The 14,884-nt window shown below is 46.8% G+C and overlaps 1 protein-coding gene across 3 annotated transcripts in view; it reads right to left on the bottom strand.

The window, feature by feature from the left end:
* Positions 1 to 14,884, bottom strand: part of hsdl2 (hydroxysteroid dehydrogenase like 2) — a 206,458-nt gene that overhangs the window by 50,404 nt on the left and 141,170 nt on the right. The window lies entirely within an intron of this gene.

The raw sequence follows: 14,884 nt of genomic DNA, 5'->3' as shown, positions 1-14,884 counted from the left end.
AGTGGCTTCCAAAAGAGAATGACCACTTCCAAATGTCTCCTTAAGAGAGAAGGCAGTTCTACTTGTCAATTTCTACACTTGCCTGAGTTTGTAAAATCATCGTGGAAGAAAAACAGGTACTGAAGCCTCCATGAAAGAGGGGGAAATTATTCATATGAAGAAACAATTCTCTGAAAACTACTCTACTAGAAATTAGTGAGTTTGGAAAAGCCTGATGCCTCACATCTACTCCATAATTGCTGTTGAGCAACAAATTAAAGAACCTGAGTTTCAAAACAAAACTGACTGAACTTTAAAGTCAGCTCCTTCAGAATTATGGTTTAACTACAATGGTTTTTGCTTTTGCCATACATACACACTAAATATATTTGTGCATAATGAGGTTAAGTTAGAGTTAAGAAAGAAGTTTAATGTTATTAATAGTCATTAATAAAAATTATTGTTTTGAAGATACCATCGTCTTGGTGAATTTCTATTGCTGCTGGTTTAATACGCAACAAAATTGGGGGATCGTCCACAATTTGACAAAACTTGGATTTATTTGATTAAATTTATTTTTGAAAGCCAATTAAAAGGCTTGTGTGTATGGATTAGCAGCATCAATAGATTTTGAAAAGTTTTTGGCACCGCCAAGCTTTTCAGATTCGAAGGGAGCCCATTATTGCTTATTGCTCAAGATTCGGAACTTACAGAGGTAAAACAGTCGATGAAAAAAATAGTGATTCAGAAAATTGTAGCTCAACACAATATAAAAGAAAAGATTTTTGGAGAGGAGGAGTTCAAACAATTTCCTGAGAGTAAATCTCTTGACCAGCAGTTACAAATAGAATTACAGATAGCGTTACAAAAATATAGAATTGAGAAAGACTAAAGGTAGTATGAGTTAGAAACACTTAGAATTCAGGTGAAAGAAAATGAGAAAAAAAGGGGAGGAAACCAAAAGGCAGAGGCAGTTTGAGAGAAGACAAGAGAAGGTTGAGCAAGAATTAGAAACAAGTGGAGCTGAGGAAGCTGCAAAAACAGAGAGATTTTGGAAGAAAAAATTGGAGAGAAGAAAGAAATCAAACTCTTGGTTCTCGGAAGAATTTTATGTCTGGTGGTGAGGAAAAATTAATTCCTCCATTTAATGAGGCTGATATTTTCAACACTTTGAGAAAGTTGCTCAGAGTCTGAAATGGCCCAGAAGCCAATGGTCCTTCATGAAAAAGAATGTAATTAAAGGGAAGGCCCAACAGGCTTACTTCACTCTTACAATGCAAGAAGCTGCTGATTACAATACAGTAAAGGAAGCTGTACTCAAGTCATTAATTAGTTCCAGAGCTTATAGACAAAAATCAGGAATTTTTAAAAAATTGGTGGTTCAGTCCTACATGGATTTTTCCTTTAATAAAGCTGTATGCTTTGACTGATGGTGTACATAAAAAGAAATAAATGTTAACTATAATAGACTAAAGGAATTGATGTTAATTGAGGAAATTAAAAGGCGTGTTCCTAATGACATAAAAACATATCTAGATGAAAAGGGAGTGACAACTTGGCAAGAGTCTCTAAATTAGAGATGAGTATGCTTTAACTCACAAGGCTAGATTTATACCCTATAAAACTTTACGAAGGGTAATATGGAATATCCACGAGGGATAGAAAATAAATGGGGAAATAGTGCTAGAGGTCTTCTTTCTTCTTTGGCTTGGCTTCGCGGACGAAGATTTATGGAGGGGGTAAAAAGTCCACGTCAGCTGCAGGCTCGTTTGTGGCTGACAAGTCCGATGCGGGACAGGCAGACACGATTGCAGCGGTTGCAAGGGAAAATTGGTTGGTTGGGGTTGGGTGTTGGGTTTTTCCTCCTTTGCCTTTTGTCAGTGAGGTGGGCTCTGCGGTCTTCTTCAAAGGAGGCTGCTGCCCGCCAAACTGTGAGGCGCCAAGATGCACGGTTTGAGGCGTTATCAGCCCACTGGCGGTGGTCAGTGTGGCAGGCACCAAGAGATTTCTTTAGGCAGTCCTTGTACCTTTTCTTTGGTGCACCTCTGTCACGGTGGCCAGTGGAGAGCTCGCCATATAATACGATCTTGGGAAGGCGATGGTCCTCCATTCTGGAGACGTGACCCATCCAGCGCAGCTGGATCTTCAGCAGCGTGGACTCGATGCTGTCGATCTCTGCCATCTCGAGTACTTCGACGTTAGGGGTGTAAGCGCTCCAATGGATGTTGAGGATGGAGCGGAGACAACGCTGGTGGAAGCGTTCTAGGAGCCGTAGGTGGTGCCGGTAGAGGACCCATGATTCGGAGCCGAACAGGAGTGTGGGTATGACAACGGCTCTGTATACGCTTATCTTTGTGAGGTTTTTCAGTTGGTTGTTTTTCCAGACTCTTTTGTGTAGTCTTCCAAAGGCGCTATTTGCCTTGGCGAGTCTGTTGTCTATCTCATTGTCGATCCTTGCATCTGATGAAATGGTGCAGCCGAGATAGGTAAACTGGTTGACCGTTTTGAGTTTTGTGTGCCCGATGGAGATGTGGGGGTCTGGTAGTCATGGTGGGGAGCTGGCTGATGGAGGACCTCAGTTTTCTTCAGGCTGACTTCCAGGCCAAACATTTTGGCAGTTTCCGCAAAGCAGGACGTCAAGCGCTGAAGAGCTGGCTCTGAATGGGCAACTAAAGCGGCATCATCTGCAAAGAGTAGTTCACGGACAAGTTTCTCTTGTGTCTTGGTGTGAGCTTGCAGGCGCCTCAGATTGAAGAGACTGCCATCCGTGCGGTACCGGATGTAAACAGCGTCTTCATTGTTGGGGTCTTTCATGGCTTGGTTCAGCATCATGCTGAAGAAGATTGAAAAGAGGGTTGGTGCGAGAACACAGCCTTGCTTCACGCCATTGTTAATGGAGAAGGGTTCAGAGAGTTCATTGCTGTATCTGACCCGACCTTGTTGGTTTTCGTGCAGTTGGATAATCATGTTGAGGAACTTTGGGGGACATCCGATGCGCTCTAGTATTTGCCAAAGCCCTTTCCTGCTCACGGTGTCGAAGGCTTTGGTGAGGTCAACAAAGGTGATGTAGAGTCCTTTGTTTTGTTCTCTGCACTTTTCTTGGAGCTGTCTGAGGGCAAAGACCATGTCAGTGGTTCCTCTGTTTGCGCGAAAGCCGCACTGTGATTCTGGGAGAATATTCTCGGCGACACTAGGTATTATTCTATTTAGTAGAATCCTAGCGAAGATTTTGCCTGCAATGGAGAGCAACGTGATTCCCCTGTAGTTTGAGCAGTCTGATTTCTCGCCTTTGTTTTTGTACAGGGTGATGATGGTGGCATCACGAAGATCCTGAGGCAGTTTACCTTGGTCCCAACAAAGCTTGAAAAACTCATGCAGTTTGGCATGCAGAGTTTTGCCGCCAGCCTTCCAGACTTCTGGGGGGATTCCATCCATACCTGCTGCTTTGCCACTTTTCAGTTGTTCGATTGCCTTATATGTCTCATCCAGGGTGGGAACCTCATCCAGCTCTAGCCTTAGGGGCTGTTGAGGGAGCTGGAGCAGGGCGGAATCTTGAAAGGAAAAACCTTCAGGTCCAGTGTGTAACTAATGTAAGTAACCTGTGTGGCAAAAGAGAGAGAGAGAGAGAGAGAGAGAGAGAGAGAGAGAGAGAGAGAGAGAGAGAGAGAGAGAGAGACACTGCCCGGGCCTCGGCTTTATACCATGGGCCCTCTAGGCCTGGTGGTTAAATGTCAATAGGCCGGGTGCTGTGTCTCTAGGCCACCTGTTGACCGAGTGATGAACTGCAGCGTCTCATCACAACCTGATCACATAAAAACAAATTGTCATGTGTTAAAGAAAATAAAGGAAAATGAGGCAGCACCAGATACTTGTATTCAAAGAGATGTAACACATGGAAATAAAGAAGGGCCGGTTCTGGTGGTAATATTAGGAAGGAATTCAAGCCTTTTGTGTCAGAGGGTAAGGTTTCGATAAAGGAGGGGTCACAGCTGGTAACAGTAAAAATTCTTCAAGATATTGGGGCAGCCCAGTCACTCATGTTAGACAGTGCTTTAAAGTTTAGTGATAAGACTGTCACTTGGTTGTTTTGGGTCGAATCTGCAGTCAACAGCTCTGTAAAAGCAATCAGTAAATAAAAAAGATACACTGATAAATTAATGATGGGAGCATACCCACTGACTAAACTACTTGAACCATTTTTATGGTACCATTTTTATTCAGATAATACAGCCACCTAGTTTGCAACTTGTACTTCTTCCCTGACACAACTTTCTGCATTTGTTTCTCACTCTGCCTTTACAGTCTCCACTTTTTCATGATTGGCCTGCTCCAGATTCTTCAGCAGAACTTGCCACAAGTATTTGAAATTTCAATCTGTGCAATCACATGTAATGTCATTTGTTTTTCCCACCTTCAATCCTTTTGTAAGTTATTTTCTTCTTGTGTTTGATGTGATCTGCTCCCAATGCTCTGCCAAAGCAACCCAAAACTCATGAAATGTACCTTAAATATTTTGCCAGAAACATGACTAAGAACATGAATCCTGAGAGACAGGGTGGAGTGCGAGTGAAAAGTAGTGAGGAAACACAAGGTATGCACAAGTCAGAAGGACAAAGGCAGGACAGGCAGACAGCAAGAAAATGTGAAAATAGGAGAGTTGTGGTGGCACACCACTAGGCAGGCGAAACGGTCCCACGCGGCAGGAGAGCCGGCCAAAATGGCGCCGTCGGGGGGGGGGTTTCCCCTTCTTCTCAGCACAGGGCTCAGAAACCCACGCTGGGGGACCACGTGATGCCCGGGTGACATCAGCGCCCCCTAACGCGGTTCTCAGCCAGGTCCGGGCTTGGAGTACAAGTCCAGCCCAGCAGCCTGCAATAAATCAGTTCTGTTCACTGAGCTCAACATGTCTGGTCTTGTGTTCTTTCAGTAGCAGTGTAGCTGCCACTACAATTGGTGAGCCCAACTGGTTCAAATGTCTTTGAACCCATCAGGAGCTGGGATCAGTGCTATAGCCGTCAAGTTGCCTGAATTCTGGGTTCAGGAGCTGGAGACCTGGTTCGGCCACGCGGAGGCTCAATTTCACCTCCACCAGATTTCATCCGACACGACCAAATTCTACCATGTGGTCACTGCCAAACGTGTGCTGCACCTCGTTCAGCACCCACCCGCCGAAGACAAATACGAGACCATCAAGCAAGTGCTCACCGGATCCCTCGGACTATTCAGGCGCCAGCATGCCACTCGGATGCTGCACCTCGACGCCCTGTGGGACAGGTCCCCGATGGAGCTGATGGACGAGATGCTCGCGCTCATGGGTGATTACACCAACTGCCCAATCTTCGAGCGCATTTTCCTCGACCATTTGCCCGAGGACATCTGACCGTTACTGGCCCAAGAGAGCTTTACCAACCCGAGGAAGGTCGTTCAGAAGGCCCAAGAGCTATGGCTCGAGCGATTCCCGGAAGGCTCGGTGGACCAGCAGGTCACGAGGCACGTGCATGACCACGCCAAGCCCGCCCTTAGCACTGTGGTAGAGTATCCAGCCCCTGCAGGGGTCCCCAAGAGCATAACCAGGGGCACAGCATCCACCCCAGGCCTCTGCTTCTACCACCAGTGCTGGGGAGCCAAGGCTCGGAAGTGTCGTCAGCCCTGCTCATTCCAGGGAAGCAAGCAGGCTGGCCGCTGTTAATGGTTGCAGTGGCTGGCCAAGGACACAGTCTCCTCTACCTGCGGGACTCAGTCAGCGGCCGGCGGTTCCGCGTCGACATTGGGGCCCAGATCAGCGTCATCCAGGCCACGGCCATCAAGTCCAGAAACCGACTTCGAGGACCTCCCCTCCGTGCGGCCAATGCAACAGAGATCTGGTCATATGGAGACAAGACAGTCCACTTCCAGATCGGCTGACAAAAGTTCTCTTGGAGGTTTACCGTCTCGTCCCTTCTGAACACCATCCTGGGTGCTGACTTCCTCTTCTCCCAAGGGCTTCTGGTGGACATTCGGGGTAGGTGCCTGGTGGATGCCCGTACTTTTCAGGCCGTTCGCCTTGACGCCTCCCGCACAGATCAGCCGCAGATGGCCACGATCAGCACACCCAGAAATGAGTTCCAGCGAATCCTGGATGAGTTTCTGACCCTCCTCAAGCCACAGTTCTCTCCGCTGCCTCGCCGCGCCACGCGGTGTTCCACCACATCGCCACCCAGACCCTACCGGTTCATACCAAGGCACGCCAGCTCCCGCCTGACAAGCTCCAGGTGGCGGAGGAGTTTTCACATTTGTTGGAGCTGGGGATTATTCAGCGCTCTGACAGCCCATGGGCCTCGCCGCTCCATCTGGTCCTGAAAGCCTCCAGTGGCTGGCGCCCCTGCGGAGACTATCGACGGCTCAGTGAGGCGACAGTTCCTGACTGTTACCCCATCCCTCACATCCAGGACTTTACAGCCAACCTGCATGGTTCGAGGGTTTTCTCCGAGGTTGACCTAATGCGTGGGTATCACCAAATTCCAGTGCACCCTGAGGACATACCCAAGATGACTTATTCAAATTCCTTCGTATGCCGTTCGGGCTCAAAAATGCCGCTCAGCCCTTCCAGTGCCTCATGGACTCAGTGGGCAGGGACCTGGATTTCATCTTCATTTACTTAAATGACATCCTCTTTGCCAGCAGGGATCGGGCGCAACACAAGGCCCTCTTCTCCCAGCTGGCCGACTTTGGCTTCACCTTCAACCCAGCCAAGTGCCAGTTTGGGAAAGAGTCCATGCAGTTCCTGGGCCATACCATCACGGCTGAGGGAGCCACACCCGCTGCTACGAAGGTCGCCGCTATCAAGGAGTTCCCACATCCAGACAATGTCAAGGGGCTGTAGGAGTTTGCGGGAATGGTCAACTTCTACAACCGATTCATCCCGGGAGCTGCACGCATCATGCAGCTGCTATTCACCCTCATCGCAGCCAAGCACAAATCACTCACCTGGACCCCAGAGCCTGCAGTGCATTCAAGGCCACCAAGGATGCCCTCACGAAGGCTACCATGCTCACGCACCCGCATGCCGACCTGCATATGGCGCTCTCCGTCGATGCCTCTGCCACAGCCATCGGCACCATCCTGGAGCAGCAGGTGAACAGACAATGGAAGCTGCTGGCATTCTTCAGCTGGCTTTTCAGCCCACCAGATCGCAAGTATAGCGCTTTTGACCGTGAGTTACTGGGCATGTACTTGGCGGTGCAGCATTTCTGCTATTTCTTGGAGGGGAGAACTTTTACCATCTTCACTGACCACAAACCCCTCACCCAGGCATTCGCGAAGGCGAAGGATCCCTGGTCGGCCCGCCAGCAGCATCACCTCTCCTTCGTGTTGGAGTTTACCACCGACATTCGGCACAAGGCGGGGAAGGACAACGTGGTCGCCGATGCACTCTCGTGACCAGCCATCTGCGCACTGATGCTCGGCCTCAACTTCGACCAGCTCGACCAGGACCAGAAGTCCAATGAGGAGACACGAGCCTTCAGGACTGCCATCACAGGCCTGCGGTTCCAAGACCTCCTGACTCTGAGCGTCGGAAGCACCGTCCTGTGTGATGTCTCCATGGGCACCCCGTGGCTAGTGGTTCTCCAGCAGTGGCGCAGGCAAGTCTTCCATCACATCCACGACCTTTTGCACCCGTTCATCAGGTCCACTGTCCAGATGGTGGCAGAGTGGTTCATCTGGCATGGGCTGCGGAAGCAGATCGCAGGCTGGGCCAGAACATGCACCCATTGCCAAATGTCCAAGGTACCCAGGCACACCAAGGCGCCCGTGCAAGAGTTCGAGCATGTCCGGGAACGATTCAGCCACATTCACGTGGACATAGTCGGGCCTTTACCCATTTCCCGGGGCAACCGTTACCTGTTCATGATGGTGGACCGCACCACTTGTTGGACCGAGGCAATCCCGATGCCGGACGCCTCCATGGACTTCTGCTCCCGAGTGCTGTTGCATGGTTGGGTCATCCAGTTCGGCGTTCCGAATCATCTCTCCAGTGATCGGGGCGCCCAGTTCACCTCTGCACTCTGGGCACAGCTCGCCAACAGGTTGGGGATTGAGCTACACTGCACTACGGCCTATCACCCACAGGACAATGGGCTGTTCGAGCGTCTGCACCGCCCTCCTAAGTCGGCACTTACGGCCCATCTCAACGGTCCCGACTGGATGAACGAACAGTCTTGGGTGCTCCTGCGCAACCGCTCCACGCCCAAGGAGAATCTGCAGGCGTCATCAGCTGAGCTGGTCTACGGCGCACCGCTGGCACTTCCTGGTGAGTTCATCAACACGCCTCACAACCCCCAGCGGTCACCGCACAAACTACTTCCCCACCTCCGGGCCCGTTTGGACTCCTTCGCACCCCCACCGCCACCCAGACACGCACACGGCCATCTCATGTCCCCAGTGAGCTGCTTTCCGCAGAGTATGTTTTCATTCGGTGGGGCCCGCCCACTGCACCTCTGCAGAGACCTTACGAGGGGCCGTACAAGGTTGCCCAGCGTTCAGGGTCTACGTTGGTGCCATCGTGGGTTTCCCCTTCTTCTCAGCACAGGGCTCAGAAGCCCACATTGGGGGACCACGTGACGCCCAGGTGACATCAGCGCCCCCCAGCGCGGTTCTCAGCCAGGTCCGGGCTGGGAGTATAAGTCCAGCCCAGCAGCCTGCAATAAATCAGTTCTGCTCACTGAGCTCAACCCGTCTGGTTGTGTGTTCTTTCAGTAGCAGTGTAGCTGCCGCTACAGAGTAATTTTTAATGAAATCCTAATAAATCACATGCAAAACACCCAATGTCTCAGAGTTTTCAGAAACACAACATCATATAAATCTATAATTTCTATTTATTAATTAATTGATTGATTGATAAAGGTATGCAATCTAATTAATTGACAGAGGTATATTAAATTATGAAGGGTATAGATAGAATAAATGCAAGTAGGCTTTTTCCACTGCGGTTTGTTGAGATACCTACTAGAGGACATGGGTTAAGGGTGAAAGGGGAAAAGCTTAGGGGAACATTAGGGGAAACTTCTTCACACAGAGAGTAGTGGGAGTGTGGAACAAGCTGCCAGCTGAGGTAGTGACTACAGGCTCAATTTTAACATTTAAGAAGAATTTGGACAGGTACATGGATGGGAGGGGTATGGAGGGCTATGACTGGGTGCAAGTTAGTGGAACTGGGAAGAATAATAGGACCAAAGGGCCTGTTTTCTGTTCTGTAATGTTCTACGGTTCTAATGTAATGATATTGTTCCCAATTTTCTTGTTTTTTTGCAAATGAAACCATGATTAGCAAATTTCATTTCACAAACATACAAATATTCTTCCCAGTTGATAGAACATGTTTGAGTCTGTTTATGCACATGAAAAGTTTATGCAAACATCCCCTGGATACACTCCTCGGTGCAAGTATTAATAGCAGTGTAACTATAGAAACTAAATAATGATCACAGGTGTACGCATATGAAAATGTTATACGAATGAATCTCATTGCCATGAATCACCTTAATCCATGGAAAGTACGAGATGTTGGGGTTTGTATTTCATTCACTCTTTAGTTTTTCTCAAACAAACAACGAAACAGATGATTAAAAACTAATTCACAATAATCATATATTATTAATTTTTCTTAAATATTTTTTGAATCGGGAGGTGGGGGTTCAAACCCACCTCAGAGACATGGACATACAATACAAGTAAAAGTCCACAGCTGTGCAATGTTGTCCTTTAGTGAAAATGTAAAATCACGTTAGAGGCTTATATTTATCCACCCATGAATATTTATCCCTCAGTGTTTTACGTGACCGGCTCAATTTCTTCTCTTCTTAGGTCATCCTACTGGTGCAAGGATCATTAATTCCATGCTATTTCTGTTTGTCCTAATGTGACTGATGAGGGCAATATGGAAAGTGCAGACTACGGCACTTCTGAGGAGTACCTTCTGACACAAGCAGGTAGTGGATATTTGCAAGGTAATGTGCTTCTTTCACTGGATTCCTGTGTATTCCCTGCATATGCATTCAAGGATCTCAATGCTGTCATCGCTCCATTGAGGATACCTACAAGAGGCGGTACCTTAAGAAAGCAGCCTCTATCCTCAAGGATCACCCAGGCTATGCCCTCTTCACTCTGCTACCATTGGGGGAGAAAGGTACGGGAGCCTGAAGGTGAGCACTCGGTGGCACAAAGACAGCTTCTTCCCCTCTGCTTTCAGATTTCTGAATGAACAAGAGACTACCTCACTTCTTTTCCTTGCACTGTTTTATTCATTTCGAAATATGGTTTACTGAAATGTTTGCACAGTGGTGTTGTTGCAAAACAATGGACTTTGTGACATGTTCATGACAATAAATTCTGATTCTGAAAAATATTCTTTTCCTCACTTAGCAGAGATGGGCCAGGAATCCAAGGGTTGTTGGAAACGTTATGTTTATTCCCCCCACCCCACTCCCCCACCCCCGTACCTGACAATCTCTTTTCATAATGGAGCTTGTAATTGAGATGGCTCAAGTGTATTTGCATTACACCAGGGGTGTCAAACTCAAATTCATGGAGGGCCAAAATTAAAAACTTGGACTAAGTCAAGGGCTGAACTAAATATTTATTGAAAATTTTCAACAACATCTGCATGTTTTCTCTTCTTTCAACATATGTAATGTTAAACTTTTTCTTATTAAAATAAATGTTTAATAATAGTTTTGGATAAACTCTTTCCAGAAGCATTAACAAATGAGAAATAAAATATTCAATAAATAATATTTCTCTATAGAGGATTTGTCAAATGTTGCTAGTGTGCTGTCGAATAGTAAAATCTGAGGGCTATTGAGAATAACATGATTCCTGAAACAATCAAATGGGTGACTGATTGTGGGCATGAACTCTAGCAGGGTTATTTGCCATGCCCTTTTTCCATTGGTACAGATATCCTTTGATTTACAAACTTTTCAAGTTTTATGCCTAATGAGCTTGTATCCAGGTGCAGGACCATTTTTAACCAGGAATATATTTATCACTGTGACATGAAACTATTGGAAGATCGTTTTATCCTGAGATTAAAGGCCTGTGTGCGGGAGGGCGGGGTTTGCGGGCGATCGGGTTGGACAACGACAGTGCAGGGGCATCGGCTCTCGCTAAAGGCAGCATCTCGGCGGATCAGCGGCCCCATCACCGTGAGTCGCGGAATGGCCTGCGGCAGGGAGGGGGAGTGGGCAACAGTCCTGGCGAGGTCAGGCCCGAGGCCTCCGGTTCCGGGCACTGGGAAGCGGCCTTGGCTTCCCCTGACACCGGCCAGGCCCCAAAACCAGAGTCCACGGTGAGACCCTGCAACGTAAACAGAGGAGGTGGGGGTGATTAGCAGGCTGACGCCAATGCATTCTGGGATTTGTTGTATGACTGTGCATGCGCTATACTGGCGTGGCGGCCAGCGGGCCACCTCTAATACATTTTTGAAATGATCTTGCGGGCGGCCCGCGGGCCAGAGTTTGACATGTGTGCATTACACTTTTGATATTAACAATGCAATAAGCACTCTTTAAATCAAATGCAAGTCTTTTCCTTTTCTTTCTTAGCTAGCCAAAACTGATCTCACAATCAACTAAGAAGTACAGGAGAATTCTCCCAGTGATCTCTGGGCAATGTTTATCTTTCCATAAATTTTATGAAAAGATGACTCAGTTACCACTGTATTACTCTTCATGACAGCGTTCTACACACATATATGCCATTATGTTCTTAAGTAAAGTAATTCATTTTCTTTGGAACACCTAATGTTTTAAAAGGTGCTACATCAATACAAGACAGCTATTAGTGTCATAACCAATTAGTTTCTCCAAGTCACGTGGACAAACTAAACGTTCATACTAGGCAGTACTCCTGAAAACGCACAGCTGTTTTGTAGAAATACTGGAATTTCTGCTGACGTAAGTCACAAAGAGCTAAAAGGATGAGGTCAGGAAAGGTGTTCAATGATCGCTGTGTCAGTTTAATGATGCACTGCAATCTATTTCCCTCTCAGGGTTGGTGAAGTCAATTGTCTACATGGCTCCAGCACCCTCTCAGTTGAAGGTTATAGAGCTGGACAACACAAAAACAGACCCTTCGACCCACTCAGCCACATTTATTTTCCATGATTTGTTTTACGGTTGCTTGAAATCTGGATAACAGGGGTTTTACTCTAACACAAAGTCTGCCCTAAGCATTGACCTGTCTAAATGTCTTTTAAGTGTGATCATTGTACCTGTTTCTACCACTTCCTCTGGCACCTCTGCGTGAAATAGTTGACCCATCAGGCCCCCTTCAAATCTTACCTTAACTCTACCCCCTGATGGGAAAGAGACTGTGACCATTCATATTATCTATATTGCTCTTTAAGATCACCCCTCAGCCTCTTACACTCTCGTCTATGCATGGTGCGTGACCTGCTGAGTTTCTCCAGTACATTTGTGTATTGGACTCATGTTACACAGAGAATGATCTAACAGGTCAGACAGGAAGCTGATCATATCAAAGCTCAGATTCCAAGAGCATGTTCTGGGGAGTGATTTGGCTGCCCAAACAGGAAGCAGGGTGAAAGTCACTTCTCCATATCAATCAATACCAGACCAACCTACAGGTAAAGCCACCTTTCAATTGGTCTTCATCCTCACATGAAGTCACCTGGGTCTACCTGAGCTGGCCCCATAGGTGGATGCAGTATAAAAGTTAGCACATGGGCTTTCTCACTCTCGGAATCAACCCTAAGCTCCAGGTTATGAGCCATGGGTGACACTTCACTGTCAGTGAAGGATGGGGGAACTATTTCTGGCATGCACGCAGGAAAGGCTGTCATATCTTGCCTGTTGAAATGGCTAAATAAGTCTTTAACTTTGTTCATTGGCATGCTGTACCTGTACATTGGGAGAGGAGTGACAGTACTGTTTACTTTAACTCTCAATGTAATATATGTATAGTTTAATTAACCTGCATGATGGTGAGTCTGTTTGTGTGCGGGTGTGCTGTCTTTTATTTGTGTGTGATTTCGCGTGTGAATAAATTGCACGATTTTAGAATGTGTCCAGGATTATCACTCATTGAACCCTTCAAATCTGTTACCTGTATCTCCCCACTAATGGACCCCAGCATCTGCAGATTTTCTTATTTAAAACCCTATCCAGTCTCCCCTTTTTAACTCAAGCTCGCCAGTCTCAGCAACATCCTTGAGAATCTTTTCTGTCAGCCTTGCGCTTCTCGCGATCAAGACAAGAGGGGAAACTGCAGGCTGAATAGAGTGGCGGGCAACCTTTTCACCTAGAAGGTGGTGGGTATGTGGAACAAGCTGCCAGAGGAAGTGCCAGAGCCAAGTGCAAATATAACAGGTTATAAACATTTAGATAGTAGATGGACAGGAGAGGTTGAGCAGAATATATGTGAACATAGGAACATAGGAAGTAGGAACAGGAGTAGGCCAAAAATGGCCCATCGAGCCTGCTCCGCCATTCAATACGATCATGGCTGATCTAATTTATGACCTATCTCCACCTACCTGCCTTCTCCCCATATCCCCTAATTCCTCCATCATGTAAAAATTTACCTAACCAAATTTTAAATATGTTTAATGGATTAAATTGGGTATGCACCAGAATCAGAATTTATTTTCCTGAAATTGGGTGTTCTGCAGCAGGATATCATAGAGTGGAAACATTCATATTACAACATTACTATAAAAATTAAAAATAATAGTGCACGATAAGTAAGGCCGTGTCTTTGGTTCATTGATTATTCAGGAATCAGATGGCAGCAAGAAAGAAGCTGTCCTGATTGCTTGCCTTTAGGCTCCTGTAACTCTTTCCCAAGGGTAGCAGAGTGAAGAGAGCATGGCCTGGGTGGTGGGGGTCTTTGAAGATTGAGGCTGCTTTTTTAAGACACTGCCTCATGTCGATGTCCTCGATGGGGTGGTCTGGTGCCTGTGATGTTGCAGGCCGAGTTAACAACCCTTTGGAGTTTATTCTTGTACTGAAAGATGGTGCCTTCATACAAGGCAGTGATGCCACCAGCCAGAATGCTCTCCGTAGTTCACCTCTAGAAGTTTCTAAGAGTTTTGATGACAGACCAAATCTCCTCTAACACCTCACAAAGTCTAGGTGCTGGTGAGGCTTCTTTGTGATTGCATCAATGTGGAGACTCCAGGACAGAACCTCGAAGCTGTTGACATCCATGAATTTGAAGATCTTGACCCCTCGATTAGGACTGGGTCGTGTTCCCCTGACTTCCTCCTGAAGTCCGCAAGCGTCTCCTTTGTTGAGCCCAAGGTTGTTGTTGTTACACCATTCAATGAGCTGTACACTGTCAGGGCCTGATGCCTTTCGAGGGTTCAATCTCTTGAATGATGTTCTGGCATCACCCTCAGAGTCAGATATCACAGGGACCTCGGTCTTTTCAGGGATTTTAGAGGCACTATTTGGTTCTTCTTTTCATAGCGGGCATAGAAGATGTTCAGCTCATTGGATAATGAATGAGTATTGATGACCATGATTGAGTTGGGCTGAAAGGCTTGTATCTGTATTATACAAGTCACCAAGTTGCCCTGCCTCACTTACCAATAGAGAGTCCAAATTTGCCCCTTCTCTAATAGTGCTATTTTCATAATACACTGTACGTGAGAAAAATTTCTTGAACATACTTTACAAATTCTACTCCATCCAAGTCCTTAGCAAGAGGGAAGTCCCAGTCAATATTAAGGAAGTTATTATCAACTGATATTACAACCCTTTTATTCTAACAGCTATCTGCAAACTCCCTATAAATTTTCTTCTCTAATTCTGGTGACCTTTGAGGGGGCACATTTCTTCGCTCCACCCATATTGCTTCACAGGTGACCTCCAAGGAATATCCTCTGTACCTAATGCCATAATGT

This window comes from Narcine bancroftii, chromosome 1 (genome assembly GCF_036971445.1).
Source record: "Narcine bancroftii isolate sNarBan1 chromosome 1, sNarBan1.hap1, whole genome shotgun sequence".
Lineage (NCBI taxonomy): Eukaryota > Metazoa > Chordata > Chondrichthyes > Torpediniformes > Narcinidae > Narcine > Narcine bancroftii.
The sequence above is the reverse complement of the archived record's forward strand: the minus strand, read 5'-3'. Positions and strand labels throughout refer to the sequence as shown.